The 6,825-nt window shown below is 40.8% G+C and overlaps 1 non-coding gene across 1 annotated transcript; it reads left to right on the top strand.

Annotated features, from left to right (window-relative positions):
• The first annotated feature begins 407 nt into the window (after positions 1–407).
• On the top strand, positions 408–514 carry LOC118973523 (U6 spliceosomal RNA). Its single transcript, XR_005062922.1, has one exon. It is a non-coding gene; the product is annotated as a U6 spliceosomal RNA (small nuclear RNA).
• Positions 515–6,825: the final 6,311 nt, after the last annotated feature.

The following is a 6,825-nucleotide window of genomic DNA, read 5'->3' as shown; positions in this document are numbered from 1 at the left end:
CCTCAAATTAATCCATGAGGTTGGAATCAAATTCCTCCAGACTCCTATTAATGCTGATATTCTGGCCTCTTATGAATTGTGGATGTTCCTAATAGCATCTAGAATGGCAAATCATTTTCAGAAGGTTTTTAATTTATTTTGCCCAGGTCTGTAGAGGAATCTGTGATAGCTATAGTCTTCCAAAATATATTTCATAAATATGACTTGAGAGTCGAAATTGACTCCTTGATCCTTGGGCTGCAGAAAGGATGTTGTGTTAGCAGACATGAGAACAACATTAATCTAGTTGCCCATCTCATTAGAGCTCTTGGGTGACCAAGTGCATTCTCTGTAAGCAGTAATATTTTGAAAGAAATCTTTTTTGCTGAGCACTGTTTCAATAGTGGACTGAAGATATTCATTAAACCGTGCTCGCTTCGGCAGCACATATACTAAAATTGGAACGACACAGAGAAGATTAGCATGGCCCCTGTGCAAGGATGACACGCAAATTTGTGAAGCGTTCCATATTTTAAAAAAAAATTCATTAAACCATGGTGTAAACTGATGTGCTGTCATCTAGGCTTTTGTCATTCTATTTCTAGAGCACAGTAGATTTAGCATAATTCTTAAGGACCCTAGTATTTGGGGAATGGTAAGTGATCATTGGCTTCAACTTAAAATCACCAGCTGCATTAGCCCCTAATGAAAGAGTCAGACTGTTCTTTGATGCTCCAAAGCCAGACACTGACTTCTCCTCTCCAGCTATGAAAGTCCTAGACAGCATCTTTTTCCAGTGGGAGGCTGCTTTGTCTACATTGAAAATCTGTTGTTTAGTGTAACCACCTTCATTACTCACTTTACCTCAGTCTTCTGGATAACTTGTAGTTTCTACACCAGCTCTTGCTGCTTCACCTGCACTTTTATGTTATGGAAATGGCTTCTTTCCTTAAACCTCATGAACCAACCTCTACTGGCACAAACTCTTCTTCTGCAGCTTCCTCACCTCTCTCAGGCTTCATAGATTTGAAAAGAGTAAGAGCTCTGCTCTGGGTTAGGCTTTTGCTTAAGGGAATGTTGTGGTTGGTTTGATCCCCTATCCAGACCACTGAAACTTTCTCCATATCAGCAATAGATCTGTTTCCCTTTCTTATCATTTGTGTGTTCACTGAAGTAGCACTTTGCATTCCCTTCAAGAACTTGTCCTTTGCTTTCACAACTTGGCTGACTGGTGCAGGAGGCCTAGCTTTTGGCCTGTCTCAGCTTTTGACATGCCTTCCTCAGTAAGCTTAATCATTTCTAGCTTTTGATTTAAAGTGAGAGACATGCATCTCTTCCTTTCACTTGAACATTTAGAGGTCATTGGATTATTAACTGGCCTAATTTCAATATTGTTGTGTCTCAGGAATAGGGAGGCCCCCAAGGAGAAGGAGAGAGACAGGGGAATACCAGACAGTGGAACAGTCAGAACCCACACATTTACCTATTAACCTTGTTGTCATGTGGGCATGGTTCCAAAACAATTGCAGCAGTAGCACCAGAGATCACTGATCACAGATCACCATAATGAATATAATGACAATGAAAAGGTTTGAAATACTGTGAGAACTACCAAAGTGTGACACAGAGACACAAAGTGAGCAAATGCTATTGGAAAATGGCACCAAAATACTTGCCTGACACAGGGCTGCCAGAAACCTTCAATTAGTTAAAAAAAAAAAATGTATTATCTGCAAAGGGCAATAAAATGAAGTATGCCTATAATTTTCCTTTGGTACAAAGGAAGGAAGGTCATCATCATTCTGGGGAATAAAGAGTGTAAAGCATGTGGAGATTTAAGGAGGGAGGCAAAGGTGTGAAATAGTTGATTCAGAGGCTGAAAAAGGAAATTTTCTAAAAGTGTCATAGGATCCACTGGCGGGTCCATTGGAGGGATGTGTTCATAAATTTAAAGTGTGCCGTTAAGCATGATATGCGATGTTCTTAAAAGCATTCCACCTCTTAGGTGCACACAAAGGAGGAGATAGAAAATAATGACATTTCCCCAGGATTGGGCTTCTGCTCAATGAAGGGGAAAGCAGCCAGTGAGTGCAAGGTACTAGAAAGACAGTGGTTATGGTTCAGAAACAGAAAGAGGTAGGTTCAGAAAAGAGTTAAGATAGCCAGCAATGCAATATCACTGGACTCCACAGATCTCCAAACTCTCTGCTTGGACCACGAATATTGATGATTTTGACTTTTTGAAAGTTTTCCTTCTCTCCAAAAAGGGGCCTTAACACTGATGTCTCTTGGTTTTTGCCACATCTAGAATTCCCCTTTCAGGGTTATGCAACCAATTAGAAACTGAATGTTGGGCACCAAATTAGGTGGAAGAGTATTCTTGAGTACCGAGGGGACATTTTTCTTAGTAACATACAGTCTGCAGCTTAGGCTCACAATATTGCTTTGACTTGGGAGACAGTGTGGCTGGCAGGAAAACACCCAACTTGCAGAGAGAAGACCTGGGTTTTGGTCAGTGTCTGTTGCACTTATCAGGTGAGAAATTTCCCTCACCCTGAGCCTCTGCTCCCTCTCATCAAAACTCTGGTCCTACCTAAATTATAGCATGTTACGTAGATGTGATGAGATGGTAGATGAAAAACCATCTCAAGTGTAAGGAAGTATGGAGATGAGAAAAAAATGCATTATCATGACTCTGGTCTGCAAACATAGGTCACAATTTGCCTTAAAAATGGAAACTGATGAAACACTTAAAATGAAAAGCAAGGGTATTTCAAAACAGAAGCAATGGGAAGCAACAACTTTCTCTCTTTTTTGTGCAATATCCTATGCACTCATGGCTCTCACAGCCCAGGATATTGCTGCAGTTGGCAGCCCAGTGTGTTTTGAACAGCACAAAATTAATCCCTGAGTCACTCTTTAATCCTAAATTAGTTACTTTAAATTTCAATACCTCAGTCATCTTCTCTGTAAAGTGGGAAGAGTTGTATCACCTACTCAGTTTACAGGGACATCAGGAAGACTTGATTTTTTTAAAAGAAAAAAAAGTAACTGGAAAGTACACTTGGTTACTTTGAGAAAAGGTTGGTATAAATGTGAAGCGTAACTATTATTAAGTGTGAGGCAATCCTTTCCACCCCCTCCATGTCCTAGGGCTACAATGTGAGCTGTGTGACAGGCTATTTTTAAATTTTCATCTCTGGAAGCATATGGTCCTGCACAGTGCCAAAAAGAGAAAACTGACCTGGTTCTGTTTGTTGGCTTGTTTGTTTTGATCTGATGGAGCATTTTGTATGTTCTGGTAAAGGTTATTCTTTCTACCCTAAACTTTTAAAATGAGTTGCCAAAGTTCGCTGTCCCACAGCCTGAAACAGACCGCAGCAATACAACTTGCTTAGTCAAGAATAAAAGAGCATTCTAGGACAATGGTGTGTTTATGCAGATCTCCTTTCATTTGTATCAATTAAGCCGTCTCAGAGTTTCCTGGTTGTTTATTATTATTATTTCTTTTGTTTTTGTGTCTTATTAATATCAACCACTACTGACTGAAGCCCTTTCCTACTTCAAATATATGCCCATTGTGCACTTCGTTTTTGCCCCTCCTCTGATTGACCTGACTTCACTCACTCTGCTTTGCTATTTGGCAAGACTGTTTTGAATCTAGTCTGACTTCCCACTCATTGATTTGGTTTCTGACAACAAATCCCTGGAAGATAGGGCAGCTAACCAGCTGAAAAGGGAAAGAGATAAAAACAACTATTTTACAGGTTCACAGGCCCTGACTTTAGTGCTAAAGTAAGAAAGAGGGATAAGAAAGACCCCACAAGTCTTCCTCTGTGATTTTGTTATTTTTCCTGTGAGGTCCAGAATCCAACTCTCTTGTTTTTGGGTCAAGTGATAAATAAAAATAGAAGGGATGAGATTTTGTGGCATTTCACGTATTCAATGTGAAAGTAACTTACAAATGGGAGTGATGAGGACAACTCAGGAAGACAGGGCCTGTGCTGGCGATTAAATGGCTGAATGAAGGAGAGGTGAGAGGAGTTTAAAATGTTCTGTATGACCCTGGAGGCCAGTAGGAGAGCCAAACAGGTGAGTTCACAAAGACACGAAATGAAAATATTGTGAAGCTACAGACACACTCAGCCGCGGGAAGGTGAATTTCCTCCAGCGGCAGTGAGTGCCCTTCATTAGAGAGGATCAAAAAGATGGGTGAGCACTTGTTGGGAATATTGGAGCAGAAATTCTGAACCTGGCCACACGTGTAATCAGGCGACCTTTACGGTCCTGTCTGACTCTGAAAATAGATCATTGTATGGATCAGCAGCCTGCTTCAAATCCTTTCTGATAGATAGAAAACAGACACTGTGAGACCAGTTTGCATTTTTTCAAGAATCTTCCTATGTACATATAAAGATGTTCCCTATTTTTTTTTTTGCCTTTCCTTGCCCAATTTAGTTCAAATCCCAAAGTTTAAATACCAGGAGAGGAGGAAGGGTTAATAGCATGATTTGTCCTCCTCCTGCAAACAGAGCTATCTTCTACTTATGTGCGTTTTCTTTTCTAACCATTTCCGTCGGTCTGGATCAGCACCACCTCATCCCAGCCCAGACTGCTGCAGCAGGCCTCTTCCTTCCTGGAGCGCCCACAGGTCCATCCTCCACCTATGAGTTCTCCCAAATAACCATTTCATCATAACCTATCATTGGCCTAAAAACTACTTTGACTTTCCTTCTCCTAAACTCCTCAAATTCTTAAATCCGTACCCCCAGCTGGAACTCCAAGTAGATTAGTCTAACAAGAAAACCCTCTACTAGTTGACTCAATTGTGTACACCCATAAAGATCTCCTCTGTCTTTTCTGTCTACTTCATCACCCAACTCAGCCTCATCTCCTTCAGAAGGCATTCCCAGCCACTCCAGTCTTTTAATGATCCCCCCCTTCTCTGCATTCCCAGAGATCTCAGAGATTGTAGCCATCATTTAAGTAGTAAATGCAACCTTGAGGTGTTGCATATCTGTTTCGTTTGGGTGTGTCTTGGTTTCCCAAGACAGGGCTGTAAGTTCCTGGAGGGTAGGGACCATCTCTTACATTTCTTTTGTAACACTGCTGGTGCCTAGAACTCTTGGCACAGAATAGTAGCAATGATTCCTCACATTCATGGCACGCTTTAGAGTTTAAACAGCATTTCCATACATCATTCATTCAATGCTCTCAATGACTAGGTGAGGTCCATGAGGCAGATAATGAATAGCATCTTAAGGGTGAGGAAACTGAGGTTCAGAGAGCTTGTTACACCTGCACATGCAACAGGTTTTCTAGTCCAATGCTCTCCCAATAATAACTATTAAGTGAGTATGTAAATAAGCAGCTCTTGCAGTTCAAAACTTTGTGGGTAGCCAAAGGGAAGTGATCATGTATTTGGCAACTGGCCTATTCTCTTGATGTAGGCTAACATCCAAAATAGGCCAAAGAATCCACTTTGCATGGATGGATTCTGTTTTAGAGATAAATGACCCATGTCTCTTTGACTCTGGTCATGTTATGTGGGTAAGAAGAGAGTCCAGCGAGAAACATGAGTGCTTTGGTATGTGCCTATATGGAAGCCTAGATGGAAACCAGAAACTTCAGACATTGCTCTGGGCCCTTGGGGTCTGCCAACCTTGAGGCTTCTAGGATTCTGTGACCAAGGCAGACAGAAGGGACCTGTCTGGAAGAGGCCTTAGGCACCCAGTGCTCCTCAGTGCCTTACATTTCCTTAACTATGAACATATAAATAAATAGTAAAAGCCTTTGTAAATGTGCTCTTGTTCCTCCAGAAATTACCTTTGAATTTTCTAATAAAAAGTCTCCCAGCTTAGTTTAGGCACAGTCCTTTACCCCCTGCTTCCTTTGACAATCAAAGCAGCTTTGGCACCACGCTCAGATCCAGCAGGTGTTTGACAACACATGTTCAATGATTAATGTTTATTACATAAGTTCATTCAAACCAGCCACCATAGCTTTTGAGGCATCATTGATGCTAATCATAAAACTGTCCTTGAAAACCAGAAGCCCAAGATATTCAACAAGGATCTCTTTTTTTTTTTCTTTTTTCCTTTAGATTCTCCAATTTCTCTCCACATCTGGTGTCATAGAGATAGGAGAGAGATGGGTATGGAATCCTGATTCTGCTCCAAGGTAGCTGTGGGACCCTGGGGAAGTCACTTCTCATCTCTAAGCTGCAGGTTGCTCTTCTGTACAATGAAGAGGTACGAGCAGTGACAGCCAAGATCTCCATAAGTTCTGACATGTCCTGATGAGAGGACAGACTGGTGGGAAAAAAGCAATTTCAATCAAGTTGAAATTCATGCTTGCTTTTCCTCACCCAGAATGTGCTTTACATAATTAAATTTGCTTCCTTTTTTACTGGCTTCTTCTATAGTCAGGAGTGAGGGGAGTAACGCTATCCAAGGGGCTTGGAGAGGGCAAGTATGTGGGCATGTACAGGGGAGGGGGTGTGCTGGGGGTTAAAGAAGGTGTAAACATCACTGATTACTTCAACTTCATCACACTTCTTATTCTGTCCTTATATTACATTAAAATTAAAGGACCTTCAGGATATTTAAAGTATAAAAACTTACAGAATTATTAAGAAAATTCCAGTTTCATGATTATTCCCGAAAAGGTACTCAGAAACTCTAGTTCTGCAAATTAGATTATTTTTTAAACTAAAAAAAAGTGGGGATGGAAAAAAAATTTTCAGATCAAGAAGAAAAATCATCACCTTGATATTCTTTTCCCCTAAAACTTTCAACTACCCATGTAGGGCCAAAATGTGTAGGTCTTTCTACACATTTAAGTTTG

Source organism: Manis javanica, chromosome 3 (assembly GCF_040802235.1).
Source record: "Manis javanica isolate MJ-LG chromosome 3, MJ_LKY, whole genome shotgun sequence".
Lineage (NCBI taxonomy): Eukaryota > Metazoa > Chordata > Mammalia > Pholidota > Manidae > Manis > Manis javanica.
This window is presented reverse-complemented; position numbering and strand designations above follow the sequence as displayed.